The following is a 21,719-nucleotide window of genomic DNA, read 5'->3' on the forward strand; positions in this document are numbered from 1 at the left end:
CAGTGCTCCCCTTTCCATGCTAATCTGTGGCCCAACTGAGATGAGTGTCTCTGCACTGGTGCAGGGTACCGAGGTATGATGTGATGGCACAGGTTCTGTGGACTCCCTCCACCCCGCCGAGGAAGTCGGTGCCGACACGGCAGGTACACTTTGGTGCTGCTCTGCAACTGGTCCTGTGGGAGACATATGAAAATGGTGATGAGAGCTGGTCCTACTCAACAAATGCCCCAGCACAATCAAGCCCTCAGATAACAGTTGTCTAAGATCGATAGCTCACTTTGGACCGGCAACTCCTCCATGCCCTTCACCTCAGGAAATTGCTATCCAATGACCCTGTTGTTCATGGTCTCCCGTCTCACCATCCCCCACCGAATGCCTCAAGGGCACCCTGACAATCTCCTCCACTGCTGTCAACGTGTGGAGCTGGGCCACTCCACCTTCCATTCTGGCCATCTCCTGCGTATTAGGGCTCTCGTGTCCTGCAGGATGAGAGGAGACAGATTCATCACAAGGCTGTCCTCCCTCATCTCTTCCAGCATGACATACACATGGGCTGATGTTCCCCTCAATAATGTCCCCGTCTGAATGTTGCCCCATATGTGAGGGTGGCTGCGTCTCAGTGTTATGACCGTTCATTTATTCTGACAATGTGAGGTAGATCTCTGTACATTTGATGAGGTCAGTTCACATGCATTCTGGTGCTTGGAGAGTTGGTGCCCAATGCACTGGGTGTCAGTGGTCACTCACCTTACCAGACCGCAAGAGGTCATTGAACCTTTTTCTGCACTGGACTCAGGTCCTTCTCGTGGGTCCCCAGTTGCTGATCTCTATGGCCACCTCCATCCATGCCCTCTTGGTCTCACTGGGTGGATTTCTCCTTAAAAGGCTGTGAAGAACAGCTCTCTCCTCTCTGAATCTCCATCAATTACTGCTTCCGAGGAGGCATTGGAGAATTGGGTGCTGCCCAGGGATGCATGCCTATGCCCACCAAAGCCCTCTGATCTCCCTGCATCACTGAAGGCAATGAAAAGCCCAGTCAAGGCTGCCACTTGCCTTTTTAAGATTGCTTTCAGTGACCTATGACCGCCTCCAAGATGCTTCCGGAATCTCCAATTGGGCACCAGACTCGCACCCAGGCAATTATCAACTTTACATTTAAAAATAGCACCGCGTAGTGAGGGGTCCGGACCTGGAAATGTTGCGGGCATCAGGTTCCTCACCCTGCAATGAAAATGCAGCCCATTAACACTGTGCAAACATCTTAAAGAAATTGAATCTTGCACAAAAAATGGTCATTGTGAAATAAACTGGGGCACTGTGATGTTCAGAAAGCTTTTTATCATACATTTGGAAAGGTGAACAAATGTGAATATAATCTTAAAAGAACAGCATGGTGCAGCTTTAAATACTTATTAGATTTGAAGGCCATTCATAATGGAGGATTCAGGTTGGCTGAGAACTGTGTTAAAGTAATGGTAAATACACTGTTAGGCTTAGCTTGCAAATCTTCATTATCTTCCAAGGGAGCTGCAGCTGAAGTCAAAAGGGTTGCAGGCATCAATGGAAAATTCCAATAAACATTGAACAATGAGTACATTATCCCACGACACAATGGGAACAACAAAATCAAAACTGAGAGTTCTCTAGGGTTGAATGCAAGGAACATCTGGCATTTGACTTCCCAATGTTATCCTGGGCAGGTTAAACAGTTTTTAAAATATGTACAGTTAGGTGATTTGGCAGCAGCATTGGAATATTGTTTGCCTTAAGCAATTAAAAGGCTTGATTCCAACAATAGGCATATTGTAAATAGAATGTGATAACTTGCACTCTCAGTACTCATTTCTGATTGAAACTATAATGTTATAATTTTGAATATCAGCGATGCAAGTGAAATGTAGGTTTATTATAATTACTGTTTTCTTTAAGCTGCCTGGTTATTCATTTAAGCCTACCATTGTATATTTATTGAAGAAAATGTTGCAACAGCGGCACTAACATTCTTTGTGAAGAGAGTGTGATCTTTTTTCTCTGGCTGGAGCTAGAGTGCAAATCCTGTCGACCATTTATAATGAGATATTGGGTTATATTCTAAATGGTAGACTTGCTGTCAGCCATTCAGTGATGGTCTTAGAGTAAGAACTGATTCATCATTAATTAACCTTCACATTCTATGTAGATTTCCTCATCAAGATGCAGTTAATTAAACTAAGGTCATTTCAAGGACTGACAAGGCTGATGAAAAAACAGCGATGTTCAGAAACAAATTCCTGCCAGGGAAACAGGAAGTTTGACAGTCCCTGCCTCGTGATTGATAATAGCATCAGCTTAAAATCTAGCCCTCAAGGAATATGACAGCAGCTAGGAGTGGGATTGCAATTACAATAATATGGCAGGTATTGGATGGATTATAGTGTACACAATGTTAAAACGTCTTGCTGTCATGAATTCAAGCACCTCTTACTCAAAGCTTTATAGGCCAATATATCTGCTTCAACTGAATCATTACCTTTCATGGCATGACTATTTATTTTATATACAATAATGCCAAAACATGGTGTTTCTTTGGTCTTAATAAACGAGTAATCACTTTTCTGTGAACTACATAGGCAATATTTTCAAAAGTTTCAAAAATAAATCATAAGAACGTTCCTTCAAAATGGCTTGTCCTGACAAAGTTCTGCTTGGCTTTCTTTATTTTGGGGTGGGGAGATTTATTTTCCCCATACAAAGGCTGTGGCTATTCACTGCAGGAGAAGTTTATTATTATAATGAAAAAATAAATATAATGCTGACTGCTGTGATCATTTAGTCTTCCTTTAAATGGTCCAGTTTAATATGTGAAATTTGGAGAACCAACTGCTAATTTAAACACAATGCTGACCCAGAGAATTTAATGTACAATTCTTTTCCACATTTGTTCTTTAGAATTTTTATTTCTGATAATTATATCATAAAACTCTACAATCAAAACAAATTTTGTTACTCTGAACATTCATATAATATTCCTGGTCTCAAACTTTATTGTTTTAATAAACTTTATCTAGGTGCACCAATAAAAGATTTTCCTTTCACTCCTGATATTGGTCCTTCCCAACCTAGATTTCAGAAGAAGCCTTGTGATATAATTACAATCACAAAATTCAGCCCAAAGTGGTTCCCTGGGATCATAATATAATAGCTAATTCTGAAGGTACAATATTTGTTCCAGACATCCATGTGAAGTCCACTGCTTGTCTGCAAGTGTTGTGCTACAGTAGCAGGTACAGGTCCCCACCTTTGATTTCATGCACATGCTTAGGTGCCATTTATATCTGCTCCATAGGAAGGTACTGTGTGGAGGTTAACAGTTTATCCAAGGAAAGAATTAAAGAAAGAATCTCTGGTAGAGGCATTATTGTCTATGTTTTCACACTGCTTGGAAGTTAAATTAAAAACAAAAGACTGAGCAGGTGAAAAGACTGCTATTTGACCAGAGGAAGCTGTACTGTGCATTTAGACAAGAAAAAAAGGGCCAGGAAAAATGGTTATTTGCAACCTTCAATGATATTGAACTGTTCTTGCAACTTATTTTTCTACCATTACTTTCAAACAAAGATGCAAGGTTATAGGCTCTTACAACTTCCAGCTGCATTAAATTCTTACGAAAGTGATTGTGACAAAACCTTGGAATAGTTAAAACCTGTTCAAAGGAATGTCATAATTGCCTTCTGGATATTTTCATTCATCTGAATTACTCTGGAGACACTGTTGGTGGTCTCTCTTTATGTCCAAGGGAAACATGCACTGACTTTTAGGTTCATCAAAATGCTGTAACAATACATTTAGAATTTCTTTTTATAAGAAAAGTTACATTATAACTGAAAATTACACTAGAAATGCAACAGTGAAAAAGGGTCTCTTTAAATATTGAGCTAATTTTCATTCTGCTTCTGATTTTATAAATAAATCAGAGTGTATGCATACTAAAATAATCAAATGTCTCGTCAGTCCCTTCCCAAAAATGTAGCATAAGCTTCTTTGACTCCAAGTTCATCATTAAACATGGTAGTCACTGTTAGCCTTCTGCCTTTGACACTGAGACTGTTGCTTGGTAGAAAGTGAGAGAAGGCTGCTTGGAGGTGTGGTGCAAAGGCTGCCAATTGACATTCAGCAAGTAAGTTTTTTTGTGAAAACAAGTTCCACTGGAGTACAGTGGCAGAACTATTACAGTAGTGCATCTGTTGCCATTGACTACTGGAGTTTGAATAGCAAAGGTCTCAAAACCTTATTAAACTACTTCAGCAAAGAAAAGCTTTGACTTCAGCTATCACTAGTTTAATTTGGAACTCATTTAAACAGTTTCATGAGGGATGTCTGTGCTTGAGAATGTTGATTTTTTAACTCCATTTTCAGTGCATTGACAATAATAATTATTCAAAAATCAATTGCTATAGTTCAATGCCATAGTTAGGTGGGATGCAGGTTGAAACCATAAGTATTTTACCCTTTGTACTGGCCTCCATAATACTGAGATCAACGTGGCTGCAATTTTTTTTTTATGTGGAATTGCTACAAATGAAGGAAATAGGGAATAGTCATATATATATATATATATATAGAGAGAGAGAGAGAGAGAGAGAGAGAGATAAAGAAAGATAGAGTGAAATTCATCCCTAGACTAGTTTCAGAGCAACATTTGCATTGGCCTGGAAATAAGTTGTCTAGGTGCCTTCTTGGCTAATCATGCTGCCTGGCACAGAGAAGTAATTGGGAAAAAGTGGAGAAAGTTTTTTTTTACCTTTATTGACTCAATGCCTCTTTTAAAAAGCAAATAGTTTCAAGGAATTCTGGCAAATTATAAGATAATGTTAATTTTGAAGAAGAGTTTATGCCAGAGTCTTGTTGGGGCAAATTGGCTCAAGATATTGCTCCAAACTGTACAAGCAAGCTGAAATGGTACGAATAGGCGTTAACAATAATGTATTAGACTCTTTTATATTGCTGGTTTCAGGAACAATATAAAGCTAGTTTTCACAGTGATTTATTCATAAATCACAAGTTAAGCAAAATATTGCAATTACCCTCCACCATTCAAGAGAAATCAGTAAAATAAACAGTTCTCTTCGGCATATTATATAATTGACATTTAAGGAGTGGACTTTTGATATGATAATTCTTATTCCAACAGCAATTGAAAACTAAGCCCCCTAGAACTAGGAACCATTTTAAATTCTCCAAATTATTCTAGGTTTGTCAGTGATGAATCTGTTGGATTGGATGCCAAATTCACAAACATTTTACATATCTTATAAATTCATCAGATTGCATTAGGCCATCTGGATTTAATTCAGTTCTAACAGCCATCAGTAACAGGAGACCTTTGCCTTTTTCCCCCGAGCTAGATTCAAATTTATGTCTCCAGAAGGAAAGGGCAATGAATGTAATTACAAGTTTTGCCCCAAGTATTTTATGTAATTTTCAGTCAATATTTAAGTGGGGTAGTCTAAGGAAAAGTAAATGTAAGTAAAACAACAAAATGGAGTTTAACCACAGTGCATGTCCGTTCATTAGGACAAAGATGACTGTGTTGCTCCAACCAATACTATTTTCTTATGTGTTGCAGTTTTTTAAAAGTACCGTTTCTCTCTCAACAATTTTATTCCCATTATCAGATGCCCATAAACATACAAACAATAACAGACAGAAAAAGACTCTTTGGTCCATCCAACCTATCCCACACACCTACGCTGCCATGCCTTATGCATCATAACATATACATTCCCTACCCCACCAAAGCCTTGTAATCTGCTGCAAAGGCAAATAAAAAGATAAAAACTCACAACAATTTGGAAAGCAAAGAATCTAGGAACATTCCTCTCTGATCCTCTTAGATAATAGAAACTAGTTCAGATGATTACAATCATCACATCAGCCCTTATGATCTGAAAGCTACAGTCTTTTCTACAATCTGCCCTTGCAGATGTGCATGACCTAAGAGCTAATAATTACCACGATTGCAGTAATCTGTTTACTGTAGTCAATATAACATTAGACTACACTGCTGCTGCTGTGTCCAATTGCTGGACTCAGAAACCAAGACCAAGTTTTTAGGCTATTCATTAATTGGCATCCTATAATAAAGTTAGAGAATTAGAGAATAAATAAATTTGGCAAATATTAATTGTAATAATCAGCCTAACTTCTTATAAGGGGTTAATTCTCCTTTCAAATAGGCACACCTCAATCATGGAAGTAAGTACTTTTAAGGAATGTCCTTAAAATATTTTGCAAAGGCAGCATCTTTCCTACTCGTGTGCACATGCTGTCTGACATTGAATACTTTTTCAATGCCAAATCTCAGAGATGAACTAACTATAGAACTGCATGACTTACAGGACATTGATTCTGCACTTAGGGGCAATACTTACACAGATTTTCACCAGCGGAGCCGAGTTCTCAAGATTCCCATGGGTTGCCAGTTAACTGTTTAATCAGCAATGCAGAGACTGTTTTATTTTAATGTTGCAATATTAAGAATGTCCACTGGTTAAAAAAACAAACTGTTCCCTTATTCACCTACTCACTTTGAAGAGTTTATAGCCAATTTTTGACAAAATTAAAATTTACACTGATATAACAGCACAACAATTACACATCTCTGAAAATATGTAAATCAGTGTTCCTACCAAAATCACAGGTTTCATGACTGCTAGTAACTATTAACACACTTCCAGACGACATTTTAGTAGCTGGGTGTGATAAACATATACAATGGTCAGTAAGCAGTTCTTTGAAATTCAGAAACTTCTGTGTTTATATTAAATGAATACATTAGTACTTCAAAACAGTGACTTCATCTGCTCGGAGAACAAAATAAATCATTTTTGGTTTGTTTACAGCAACAACAGCAGACTGGACTTGCACAGGGTTCCAACTTAGATCTAAAAAAAAATGAAAGAGCTCAGCATTCATTACATTATGTACCATGCTATGTATCACTCCAAGCTAACAACATTACATACCGTGCTGCCATTTGGCCAATTTTCTATTGGCCGAGAATAATTTTGAGATAAATTGATGTGGATTGACAGTTTTTACCAGTGGCTGTTAGTAATATTGCAAAATTAAAATAAAACAGCTATGATGTTGCTGATTAAAATGGTAAACTTGAAACCCATGGGTATTTGAAAGTCAGCTGAGCTGGTGAAAATCTGGGCAAGTAGCATCCCTAACTGCAGACTTTAAATTTTGCAATCTATCGTTATTCTGTGATACATCTATACAATAATGATGCTCTGATTTTTAAGTCACTTAACCATGGGATTTATTTTTGAAAAATCTTTTAAAAATTTACTTATTTAAAGTCAAAAATTTTAATTCTTAAGATACATCATTACAGTCAGGTTTTTCATTTTATTATGAGAAGACAGATGAAGAACTCTTAAGTTTGAATTAAGTTTTGTGAACATATAAAATACTTTTTTTGCCTCAGCACACCTAACAAATTAATGCTTAAACACAATTTTGATATTCTCTAAATTGACAGCTGTTAATGGGTGTATTGTCAATGGGAGCATATTTTTAAGGACATTTCTCAAGTGCCAATTGATTTCTTCAAAATTCTTTCCTGGGATGTGGGCATCGCTGGCTAGGCCTGCATTTATTGCCCATCCCAAATTGCCCTTGAGAAGATGGTGGTGAGATGCGTTCTTGAATCGTTGCAGTCCATACGGTGTAGATACACCCACAGTGCTGTTAGGAAGGGAGTTCCAGGATTTTGACCCAGCGACAGTGAAGGAATGGCGATATAGTTCCAAGTAAGGATGGTGTATGACTTAGAGAGGAACTTGCAGGTGGTGGTGTTCCCATGCATCTGCTGCCCTTGTCCTTTTTGGTGGTAGAGGCTGTGGGTTTCAAAGGTACTGTCGAAGGAGCCTTGGTGAGTTGCTGCAGTGCATCTTGTAAATTGTACACACTGCAGCCACTGTGGTGGTGGAGGGTGTGAATGTTGAAGTTGGTGGATGAGGTGCCAATCAAGCGGGCTGCTTTGTCCTGGATGGTGTCAAGCTTCTTGAGTGTTGTTGGACCTGTACTCAACCAGGCAAGTGGAGAGTATTCCATCACACTCATGATTTGTGCCTAATAGATGGTGAACAGGCAGTGGGGAGACAGGAGGTGAGTTACTCGCTGCAGAATTCCTAGCCTCTGACCTGCTCTTGTTGCCATGGTATTTACATGGCTACTCTAGTTGAGTTTCTGGTCAATGGTAACCCCTAGGATGTTGATAGTGGGGGATTTGGCGATTATAATGCCATTGAATGACAAGGGGAGATGGTTAGATTCTCTTTTGTTCGAGATAGTCATTGCCTAGCACTTGTGTACGCAAATGTTACTTGCCACTTATCAGGCCAAGCCTAGATATTGACCAGGTCTTGCTGCATTTCTACACAGACTGCTTCAGTATCTGAAGAGTTGCAAATGATGCTGAACATTGTGCAACAATTAGCGAACGTCCCTACTTCCAACCTTATGATTGAAGGAAGGCCATTGATGAAGCAGCTGAAGATGGTTGGGCCTAGGACACTAACCTGAGGAACTCCTGCAGTGATGTCCTGGAGCTGAGATGATTGACCTCCTACAACCACAACCATCTTCTTTTGTGCTAAGTACGACTCCAACCAGCGGAGAGTTTTCTCCCTGATTCCATTGACTCTAGTTTTGCTCGGGCTTCTTGATACCATACTTGGTCAAATGCTGCCTTGATGTCAAGGGCAGTTACTGTCATCTCACCTCTTGAGTTCAGCTCTTTTATCCATGTTTGAACCAAGACTGTAATTAGGTCAGGAGCTGAGTGGCCCTGGCAGTACAAAAACTGAGCATCTGTGAGCAGGTTATTGCTAAGCAAATGCCGCTTGATAGCACTGTCGACAACCCCTTCCATCACTTTACTGATGAGAGTAGACTGATGGGGCAGTAATTGGCTGGGTTGGACTTGTCCTGCTTTTGTATACAGGACATACCTGGGCAATATTCCACATTGCCAGGTAGATGCCAGTGTTGTAGCTGTACTGGAACAGCTTGGCTAGGGGCGCGGCAAGTTCTGGAGCATACGTCTTCAGTACTATTGCCGGAATGTTGTTCGGCCCCATAACCTTTGCAGTATGCAGTCATTTTTTAATATCACGTGGAGTGCATGGAATTGGCTGAAGACTGGCATGTGTGATGGATCATCAACTCGGCCCTTCTGGTTGAAGATTATTACAAATGCTTCAGCCTTATCTTTTGCATTGATGTGCTGGGCTCCCCCATCATTGAGGATGGGGATATTTGTGGATCCACCTCCTCCAGTTAGTTGTTTAATTGTCCACCACCATTCACAGCTGGATGTGGCAGGACTGCAGAGCTTAGATCTGATCCATTGGTTATGGGATCGCTTAGCTCTATCTATTGCCTGCTGCTTACGCTGTTTGGCACACATGTAGTCCTGGGTTGTAGCTTCACCAGGTTGACACTTCATTTTGAAGTACGCCTGGTGCTGCTCCTGGCATGCCCTCCTGCACTCTTCATTGAATCAGGGTTGGTCCCCCGGCTTGATGGTAATGGCAGAGAGAGGGATATGCCAGGCCATGAGGTTAGAGATTGTGGTTGAGTACAATTCTGCTGCTGCTGATGGCCCACATCATCTCATGGATGCCCAGTTTTGCATTGCTTGATCTGTTCGAAATCTATCCCATTTAGCACGATGGTAGTGCCACACAACACGATGGAGGGTATCCTCAATGTGAAGGCGGGACTTCTTCTCCACAAGGACAGTGCGTTGGTCACTCCTGCCAATACTGTCATGGACAGATGCATCTGCTGCAGGCAGATTGGTAAGGACGAGGTCAAGTATATCTTTCCCTCTTGTTGGTTCCCTCACCATCTGCCGCAGACCCAGTCTAGCAGCTATGTCAGCCAGCTCAGTCAGTAGTGGTGCTACCAAGTCACTCTTAGTGATGGACATTGAAGTCACGCAGTACATTTTGCGCCCTTGTCACCCTCGGTGCTTCCTCCAAGTGCTGTACAACATGGAGGAGTACTAAGTCATCAGCTGAGGGGGTGGGAGGGGTGCGGTAGGTGGTAATCAGCAGGAGGCCAATTGATTCCCAAAGTATTTAATTCAGTACTGATAAATTTGCTTAATGAGGGTACTCTCTTAAATGATATAATAGTCTTCCCACCCAGGCATACTAATTAACAGGCTTCAATTGGAGTGCTAAGCATGTTTATGCCATTTACAGTATAGATTAGTAGTGATTAGGTCCTTTGGTCGTGCTGTTCAGAACATGCGAGTTTACATCCAGAAAGCACTGGCACAGTAAGTCTATTAAGGGCAGTTTAATAGTGAACTCACTCCTAACTAGACTGATAGAAGATAAATGTCTTCAATCAATTCAATGATCAAAATCAACTCAGGGTATAATAGCACACTAAGTTGTCAGATTTTCTCAGTTTCCTGGCGACAGAGCATCAAGGCTCCATTGTTTTGTCATCTTCCAAGATGATCACCCACAAACATTTTACATTGGCCCAACATGTCTACATCTCAGAAATTGGCAATAACTTCCAAGTGAGCGTGCACGACCTTTATCTACAGCAATGAAACATATTTCTAATTCTTCTGTCAAGGTACCCTTATTAAACTATAGTTCAACAGATATGACAGAGTATAACACAGGGCACGGAGCTCCAGATTTTGGTACGTCTGTGTTGACTGATTTGACTTATCATTAAGTCTATCTACATCATTCTTTTCTCATCTACTTTTATTCACCCCCCCCCCCCACCCCACCCAAGGAAATATGCCATAACTTCTGATATGAATTGTGATCTATAACTTAAAATTACCACTGATATGTATGTTCCCAACGTAAATTTGCAACCACACATAAGTAATGAAGCTGAATTCTTAGTTTTTAATTGCATATATAAGCTTGTTTAAAGTAAACCACAGTTTAAGTATTTGGAAGCTGACAGATTCAGATTGAAGTGATTTGTACCTTTAAAAATAATTGGTGCAAAGTATGCACAAAAAAATTATTTCTGAAGTGATGTGAATATTTTCACATCTGCGTCTGGAATCACTGGTGAGCTGGTGTCAGCAGATAGGGACTGCTGCGACAGTGGGTTAAAAGACAATACATTTCAAAGTTGATGCTAGTCAAACATGTGGTTCATGCAAACAAAAAGACTTTCTAGTTTTCCCATCTTCATATAACTAGCATTATTTTTTGGATAAGAGGATGGAAAACAAATGCAGATTCAGATTGTCTGAATTGCCAAAGTTGCCAATACTTCACAAAACTGAAGTTAAATTAATATGAATGTTACTCCCAAATACAGGCAACAAATACAATTATATTGAAACCTTTAAGTGATGAAAGATTGACTAATGTTGATTTCTGCTTATGTATGTCTGAATTGTACCGAATTTGGGTCATTTCATGTTCAGGAAGACCTATTAAAAAAAATCACTAATCTTCACAGACAGACATGAAGGGCTGAATTATGAGTGAGAAAATGACGCCAAAGTGCCGCTGCGATTCCAAGCGCTGCAGCTCATTGAAATAGCCAGGGCGGGCCGCCCCACTCTGATCACTTGGAGGGGGCAGAATGTTTGTCCCCGGCAATGGCGCAGCTGCCTGTGTGCGGGCGCTGACGCCATTTTTAAAGGGCTGTTAGTCCTACTGGCATGTTTAAATATTTAAAGAAATATTCAATGAAAATAAATAAATACATCTCTTTTTGCCCTCTCCCACCCCCCGCAATAACAATTAAATTAATTATTTGCCCTTTCACCCACCCAAAACACTTACCTTTACCATCTGACCTCCCCCCCACCCCCACCAAACTGCACAAACTTTAAACTTCAACCCTTCCCACCATCCCCTACACCAATGACATTAATTTGACCATGTTCCCCCACACCCACACTGAGAAACTTTCCTCCTCCCCCTTCCCCACCGGTGTTGCATCTCGTTTCCCCAGATGGGGATCCAAAGACATGAGAGTGCTGGCTGCCGGGCTGAAGGTCGCAGTGGGACATCAAGATTAATGGTAAGTATATGCAAATCTATTAGTTTACTTTATTTGCATATGTTGATTATGCACCTGTCACCGAGTGGCACTGGACAGGGGTGGGAGGGGGGGCGCCACCACGGTGCCCCGCTGCCACTGAGACGATCAGGTGGGCCCTACCAGCGTCGAGGTCCGTGGCGTGCCTCATCCGGGGCCATCTTCAGGCACCCCCCCCCCCCCCCACCGCCCACCGCCACGGATCCCGACATCGAGGGCTCCTTAAAATCCAGCCCAAAATGTCCCTCTGTGCATTTACACACATTTTTTGTCCACACTGCCATAGAATTTAATTGCTACAATGGCAAAGGATGGATGATAAGCAAGCAAATATGATCTATTGGTAGAACCATATGCATGATACTGGGAAACAATTATGTGACAAGTGATGTTATTGTGGATACTGTACCCAGGGTTTTTTTTATTGTGGAGGGAGGAATACCAGCCTTCATAACAGTGCTGCAACTTTCTGTTATTCCAGGGGAGAGATGCATGCAAGATTGTGATGGTATTGCATCCATTCAGTCAAGTGTTAAGAACCTAACAAGAAGGGCTGCAGATGTTTGTGTTTCAGCTTGCTGCTCTCAAGAATATAATTGAAAATGGTGAAGAACATTGGGCACCTTGACAGCCTAACAGCTAAGAGTTAGAACTGTTTGTAGAAGTTCATGTCACGAGATTAAAATACTGTACCATTGGCATTTCTACATTGTTCGGATCTGCTGTTTCAGTATTAAAAGTAATTTTTTAGTGCTTGGTAAATGATTGACTTCTAGTTAATATTCCTCAGTTCTACAATGACTGGTTAATCATAGTTGAGCAGCGCCATCTTTTTATTTGCTACCTATATTTATTTGTGCTTATAAGTGTGTGATGGATGAGAGATTGTATGTTGGCAATTTCAGCTGACTGAGTTTACTTATCCTGTCTTCGAAAGGAAAAGCATTCTTGGTGCTCCACCTTTACTAAAGGAGAATGTCTCTAGACCTCTTTGAATGGACTGTGGCTAATATTGTCACACAAAATTTGAATTTTAGGATTGATTTTCGTGACTTATTTTAGCTAGTGCTCCTGTTATGTTTCACCCCACACTTCTTTTTTTATTTATTTGTCCTTTTATTCTTATCATTCATTTTCTTCAGAGTGCTGGAACTGTATTCATTTTAGATAATTTGACAGTATTTTCTTTTGGGCCTCCTTATCTCGAGAGACAATGGATACGCGCCTGGAGGTGGTCAGTGGTTTGTGAAGCAGCGCCTGGAATGGCTATAAAGGCCAATTCTGGAGTGACAGGCTCTTCCACAGGTGCTGCAGAGAAATTTGTTTGTTGGGGCTGTTGCACAGTTGGCTCTCCCCTTGCGCCTCTGTCTTTTTTCCTGCCAACTACTAAGTCTCTTCAACTCGCCACAATTTAGCCCTGTCTTTATGGCTGCCCGCCAGCTCTGGCGAATGCTGGCAACTGACTCCCACGACTTGTGATCAATGTCACACGATTTCATGTCGCGTTTGCAGACGTCTTTATAACGGAGACATGGACGGCCGGTGGGTCTGATACCAGTGGCGAGCTCGCTGTACAATGTGTCTTTGGGGATCCTGCCATCTTCCATGCGGCTCACATGGCCAAGCCATCTCAAGCGCCGCTGACTCAGTAGTGTGTATAAGCTGGGGGTGTTGGCCGCTTCAAGGACTTCTGTGTTGGAGATATAGTCCTGCCACCTGATGCCAAGTATTCTCCGAAGGCAGCGAAGATGGAATGAATTGAGACGTCGCTCTTGGCTGGCATACGTTGTCCAGGCCTCGCTGCCGTAGAGCAAGGTACTGAGGACACAGGCCTGATACACTCGGACTTTTGTGTTCCGTGTCAGTGCGCCATTTTCCCACACTCTCTTGGCCAGTCTGGACATAGCAGTGGAAGCCTTACCCATGCGCTTGTTGATTTCTGTTAATTTGACAGTATAATAGCTACAATATAGTAGAGGGCATAACTATTTTGTTTCATAAGTCTGTATATGTTGCCTTTATTACCTCCTATTGTGGAAACAGTGCTTATTACCTTTCTTATCTCATTTTATGAGCTGTATGATTTTGTCTTTAGAAATGTGCCAGTGAGCATAGAATTTCAAGAATTTACTGCATGAGTAGAGCTTTACACTGGGTCTATCTCTATTTAAAATCTAATAGGACAAATGTCCTGAAATAAAGTTATAAAGTGGCATTCATTTTGTTCATAACTCACTGTTGGATGTATCAAACCTTCATATTTGGTTTGGTTTGCTATTATGACTAAAGTAATTATATTTTTCTTCACTTGCATAATAACCACTGCAGCCCCTTGCTAATATTTCTCATTTCTCATAAAGAAATACTTTCTTTTTTAATGTATCCATGTGTTGGTTTAATTCTTTTCTGTGTGTAGTGAATATAAGTATATTTGCGACTTTTAACTTCACCATACTAAGAAGAACTATTAATTTGATCAAAGTTACCAGAAGAGGTGATCCCAAGTCTAATTTACAATACATACAGCAGCGCTAGCACAGCCAACATACTTTTTTGTTGATGGTGGACTGTAGTTCTTTATCTGTCTGCCTGTAAATCAGCCTCATCTGAGTGCAGATGCCAGGAGTGTTTGATCTTTTTCAGACACAGTAATAATCTGCTTCTCTGCTATCATTCTCTGACTGATCTCTTCATATAACAGAACACATTATAGCAGTGTACAGAGTGCCCTCTGTTTATCAGTTGGTCACTTGCTTGAGGGGAATGGGGCATATAACAACATTGTTATAATCTAGATGTAGGAAGTCAATTTATAACATCTCTATTTGTGACCTGGTCTATGAAAACCAAGGTTAGGATAAGACAATGTAACATAATACCTAAGGTATGAATCATCTTCTCAATGCTTGGGTATTCCCAAAAATAAAACTCCAGTATATTAGTTAGGAGTGTATTTTGTTCTGCGTGTACAGTTAAAGAGAAATGCTTACTATCTAAACCTCTCTACTTTAGTAAGGCAGCTTAGCCATCTATGTTTCCTGTGTTTGATCTCATGCTTAATTCGTAAGAAAGAAAATAAGAGGATGTCCTGCCCCATGTGCCCAAAGGTCTGCAGGTCAAAAATCGGCCTGTTCAGTCACCTGAAGACCCACGGCAGAAACTAGTGACCTTGAGTAGACATCATCCTCGAATCGAGGGACAGCTGACAACTCTTTATAATGTTTTATCAATGTATATTTCCTCTGTTTATTCATCCTTCCAAAATATATCACCTCGCATTTCTTCACATTAAATTTAATCTGACAGCCATTAATCCAATCTCTTAATCTGTGCCCTCCTAAAGTCCCTCACAGTCCTCTTCACAGCTAACCTTGTTCTCTGCTTTTGACTTCACTAAAAGTGTTGATATTGTGATGCCTGTACCCAACTCCAGCTGACAGACAGATTTTGTAAATATATTTTACACATATATAAGACAGAAAGAGAAATGCAATAATAGTGACACTGCTTACATCCCTCCAATCCAAAAATCACTACAGACTGTTTTCTATCCTTTAGCAAATTCCCTACCTGTATATTCACATTGCCTATTCCCTTTCGTACCATGCACCTTCATTTTGTCTATAAGCCTCCTATGCAGCACCTTATGAAACCATTACAAATTATTGCATAATCATTATCATACACTTTGAAAGCTACTCAAAGTGGGTTCCAACTGATGATGACCATCCATCAAAATGACTTGTGAAGAAGAAAGAATGCTTCACATTTTTAGTGACCAGGGAATATTGTAGAAGAATAGCTTCACTATTGACACTGTGCCAGTGCCTCAGAGTAGCAAACTACCATTTGATTTTATTCCTGCTTGTTCAAATCTTCCATTACTTGCAAATGAATTGGTTTAGAATAAGAACAGGAGAATTTTAGAAAAAGGAAAAGCCCTCCTTTTCTGGTAGATCATTCATAGTTCCAGAAAGAACCTCTCAATTAAATAGAATCATGCTATTTTCATAAGAATCAATCATTATATCTGACTGAGCACTATAGCTAAAGGTAGGTCTCCTGTCTTCCTTCAAGTTACCTTTCATAAAACTGTCATTTGTAAAAATAACTCTTCATTTCATAATGAAGGCAGAGTTGGAAGAAAGCATTGTGGCAGTCAGGAGTTGTAGAAGAAAAAATATTTCACATATATTTGCAGGTTTTAGCTTTGCAAATATCAATTGCTTAGAATGCAACTCAATATGCAGACATGTTGACACCATTTGGGAATACAGTTGATGAGCTAATCATTGGGGTGTCACTATCAGACATTATGAACCAGAGCACCATCAAAGGCAAACAGATGATGATGATAATAATGACAGATTCTTCACAGGTGAAGATCATGGGAAGGTTCTGTGGTATTTGGCATGATCGTTAGTGATTGAAGAGGCCAATTCTTGATCGGCAGGCTCTTGAGCAGTTGGGGCACAAGATCTCCTGGTTTGGAGGGGCTCTGTATAAGTAGATTCCTTCCGTTGTCTGCACCTTTCTTTAGCAGCCTTGTGTCTATTTGTTTCTTCCTTGGATGCTGCTTTCCTGGTGTTGTGTGCCAGCTGTCCTTGTGGCAGCCTCCTGTTGCCACGCCTATTGGTCAGAATCAGGCAGAGAGAGCTGCCTTTTCAGCTGGTCTTTGAAGCGTTTGCAAGGTGCACCTCAATATTGCTTATTGGAGCATAGTTCACCATAAAAGACTGCTTTTGGCAGGAATTCTGGAATCCTCCATGCTTGAATTATTTCTGTTATGGTCAAGTGAGGAGCGGTCGAAGGGCTTCGAGCCGGGGGACCAACAATGAAGAGCAGCAGCAGGCATACTTAAAAATGAGCAGTCAGCCTGGTGAAGCTACAATACAGGACTACTTGCATGCCAAACAGCAGAGGCAGCATGCAATAGACAGAGCCAAGCGATCCCACAACCAACGGGTCAGATCTAAGCTTTGCAGTCCTGCCAAATCCAGTCGTGAGTGGTGGTGGACAATTAAACAACTGACAGGAGGAGGAGGAGGCTCTACAAACATTCCCATCCTCAACCATGGGGGAGCTCAGAACATCAGTGCAAAAGACAAGGCTGAAACATTTACATCGATGTTCAGCCAGAGGTGCCGAGTGAATGATCCCTCTCAGCCCCCTCCTGAGGTCCCCAGCATCACAGATGCCAGTCTTCAGCCAGTCCAATTCACTCCATGTGATATCAAGAAATGGCTGTAGGCACTGGATCCTGCAAAGGCAAAGGCTACGGGCCCTGACAACATTCTGGCAATAGTACTGAAGATGTGTGCTCCAGAACTAGCCGCGGCCCTAACCAAGCTGTTCCAGTACAGCAACAACACTAGCATCTACTTGGAAAATTGCCCAGGTGTGTCCTGTGTACAAAAGGCAAGCCAAATCCAACCCAGCCAATTACTGCCCTTTCAGTCAATTCACGATCATCAGCAAAGTGGTGGAAGGGGTCCTCGACAGTGCTATCAAGCGGCACTTGCTCAGAAATAACCTGCTTACTGATGCTCAGTTTGCATTCCGCCAGGCCCACTCAGCTCCTGGCCTCATTACAGGCTTGATCCAAACATGGATAAAAGAGCTAAACTCCAGACGCGAGGTGAGAGTGATTGCACTTGACATCAAGGCATCATTATACCGTGTATGGCATCAAGGAGCCCTAGCGAAACTGGAATCAATGGGAATCAGCAGGAAAACTCTCCACTGGTTGGAATCATACCATGCACAAAGGAAGTTGTTGGAGGTCAATGATCTCAGTCCCAGAACATCAATGCAGGAGTAACTCAAGTAGTATCCTAGGCCCAACCATCTTCAGCTACTTCATCAGCGACCTTCCCTCCATCATAAGGTCAGATGTGGGAATGTTCGCTGATGATCGAACAATGTTCAGCACCATTCGCAACTCCTCAGATACTAAAGCAGCCCATGTCCATATGGAGCAAAACCTGGACAATATCCAGGCTTGGGCTGATACGTGGCAAGTAACATTTGTGCCACACAAGTGCCAGGCAATGACTATCTCAAACAAGAGAGAATCTAACCATCTCCCCTTGACGTTTAATGGCATTACCATCACTGAATCCTCCACCATCAACATCCTAGGAGTCACCATTGACCAAAAACTGAACTGGACCAGCCACATAAATGCCGTGGCTACAAGAGCAGGTCAGAGGCTAGGAATTCTGCGGCGAGTAACTCACCTTCTGTCTCCCCAATGCCTGTCCACCATCTACAAGGCACACATCATGAGTGTGATGGAATACTCTCCGCTTGCCTGGATGAGTGCAGCTCCAACAACACTCAAGCAGCTCGACACCATCCAGGACAAAGCAGCCAACTTGAGTGGCACCTCATCCACCAACTTCAACATTCACACCCTCTACCACCGACGCACAGTGGCTGCAGTGTGTACAATTTAGAAGATGCACTGCAGCAACTTACCAAGGCTCCTTCGACAGTACTTTCCAAACCCACAAACTCTACCATCGAAAAGGACAAGAGCAGCAGATACATGGGAACACCAGCACCTGCAAGTTCCTCTCCAAGCCACTCACCATCCTTACTTGAAGCTATATCGCCATTCCTTCACTGTCGCTGGGTCAAAATCCTGGAACTCCTTTCCTAACAGCACTGTAAGTGTATCTACACCCCAAGGACTGCAGCGATTCAAGAAGGCAGCTCACACCACCTTCTCAAGGGCAATTAGGCATGGGCAAAAAATGCTGCCCCAGCCAGCGACGCCCACATCCATGACATGTTCAAGATGGGGAGTAGAGACATCCCTGGTAATTATAGGCCTGTGAGCCTTACTTCGGTTGTGGGTAAAATGTTGGAAAAGGTTATAAGAGACAGGATTTATAATCATCTTGAAAAGAATAAGTTCATTAACGATAGTCAGCACGGTTTTGTGACGGGTAGGTCGTGCCTCACAAACCTTATTGAGTTTTTCGAGAAGGTGACCAAACAGGTGGATGAGGGTAAAGCAGTGGATGTGGTGTATATGGATTTCAGTAAGGCGTTTGATAAGGTTCCCCACAGTAGGCTATTGCAGAAAATACGGAAGTATGGGGTTGAAGGTGATTTAGAGCTTTGGATCAGAAATTGGCTAGCTGAAAGAAGACAGAGGGTGGTGGTTGATGGCAAATGTTCATCCTGGAGTTTAGTTACTAGTGGTGTACCGCAAGGATCTGTTTTGGGGCCACTGCTGTTTGTCATTTTTATAAATGACCTGGAAGAGGGTGTAGAAGGGTGGGTTAGTAAATTTGCGGATGACACTAAGGTCGGTGGAGTTGTGGATAGTGCCGAAGGATGTTGTAGGGTACAGAGGGACATAGATAGGCTGCAGAGCTGGGCTGAGAGATAGCAAATGGAGTTTAATGCGGAAAAGTGTGAGGTGATTCACTTTGGAAGGAGTAACAGGAATGCAGAGTACTGGGCTAATGGGAAGATTCTTGGTAGTGTAGATGAACAGAGAGATCTTGGTGTCCAGGTGCATAAATCCCTGAAAGTTGCTACCCAGGTTAATAGGGCTGTTAAGAAGGCTTATGGTGTGTTAGCTTTTATTAGTAGGGGGATCGAGTTTCGGAGCCACAAGGTCATGCTGCAGCTGTACAAAACTCTGGTGAGACCGCACCTGGAGTATTGCGTGCAGTTCTGGTCACCGCATTATAGGAAGGATGTGGAAGCTTTGGAAAGGGTGCAGAGGAGATTTACTAGGATGTTGCCTGGTATGGAGGGAAGGTCTTACGAGGAAAGGCTGAGGGACTTGAGGTTGTTTTCGTTCGAGAGAAGGAGGAGGAGAGGTGACTTAATAGAGACATATAAGATAATCAGAGGGTTAGATAGGGTGGATAGTGAGAGTCTTTTTCCTCGGATGGTGATGGCAAACACGAGGGGACATAGCTTTAAGTTGAGGGGTGATAGATATAGGACAGATGTCAGAGGTAGTTTCTTTACTCAGAGAGTAGTAGGGGCGTGGAACGCCCTGCCTGCAACAGTAGTAGACTCGCCAACTTTAAGGGCATTTAAGTGGTCATTGGATAGACATATGGATGAAAATGGAATAGTGTAGGTCAGATGGTTTCACAGGTCGGCGCAACATCGAGGGCTGAAGGGCCTGTACTGCGCTGTAATGTTCTAATTCTAATTCTAAATAAAAAAAAATTCCCTCACATTTCAGTGTTAGCTAACCGGACGTAGGGATTTGGGATTCCGCCAGGCCTCCCTCTAACTCATCCTCACTGTCCCTTTCACCCTCCTCTTTCCTGACTACCTGACAGACCTGTGCTTGTTTGTCCCCTTCCCGGTTGTGATACCATTTTAACATATTGATGTGGCACAGCCTTTGCTTTTTCCTAAGATCTGGGGTGTTAATTCACCTGGCTAATTCTCATTACTGCTCTGTACAGGCCACTGAATCGGGCTGTCAATTGTTCTCCCTATATTGGTAACAGCACTAACACATGATCTCTGAGCTGAAATGTCCTGTCCTTGCCATTTTTATCCACCTGCCTTTTCATAGTAGTCTGGGAGGTTTTTATGTGTTCCTAAGCCACCGCACAGGCTCTTGTGAGCCGTTCTTGGAAAATGGAGATGTAGTCTAAAAGGGAAGATTCATCCCTGTGTCCCAAAAACCTCCCCTTGATTCATTTTAGAGGACCTCTCACCTCGTGTCCATAAACTAATTCTAAGGGACTAAAGCTAGTGGACTCATTGGGTGTGTCCCTGGTAGCAAACAGAAGAAATCCCAGCCCTTTGTCCCAGTCATGGGGATACTCATAGCAGTATGTCCTGATCATTGTCTTTAGAGTCTGGTGGCACCCCTCCAAAGCCCCTTGTGACTGTGGATGGTAGGCTGAGGACTTTAGCTGGGTTATGCCCAGATTACCCATGACCTTTTGAAAAACACTGGACATAAAATTTGTGCCCTGATCCGACTGGACCTCAACAGGCAGCCCATTTCGGGTAAAGAATTGGGTTAACCTCTCCACCACAACCTTGGCAGAGATAGTTCTTAGAGGGATAGCCTCTGGAAATTGAATAGCCACATCCATAATGGTGAGAAGATACTGGTAGCCCCCTTTTGTTTTCGCAGAGGCCCCACACAATCTACCAACAATCTGCTGAACGGTTCCCCAAAAGCCAATATAGGAATTAAGAGTGCAGATTTTATTGCAGGTTGAGGCTTCCCCACAACATGGCACATATGGCAAGTCTTACAGAACTCCACCACATCCTTGTGGAGTTGTGGCCAGTGAAAATGCTGTCTGATGCAGGCTTGGGTTTTTCTGATACCGACAGGTCCGGCCATTGGGATCTCGTGGGCTATTCTCAATATTTCCCTATGGTACCTGGGCGGCACCACTACCTGGTGAACCACTATCCAATCTTCGTCTGCAGGTCTGTGAGGAGGTCTCCACTGCCTCATCAGCACCTCATCCTTTAAACAGTAGCACTCTGGAACTCCCTCTGCTTCAGCTTCAGTTTGGGCAGTCTGTGCTACCTTTTTTAACCTTGGGTGGCTTGCTGAGCTTCGACCAAGGAACATCTGTTTAACCCATCCTCTGGGTGCTCCAACTTCCGAC

This window comes from Heterodontus francisci, chromosome 16 (assembly GCF_036365525.1).
Source record: "Heterodontus francisci isolate sHetFra1 chromosome 16, sHetFra1.hap1, whole genome shotgun sequence".
In the NCBI taxonomy this organism is placed as follows: Eukaryota; Metazoa; Chordata; class Chondrichthyes; order Heterodontiformes; family Heterodontidae; genus Heterodontus; species Heterodontus francisci.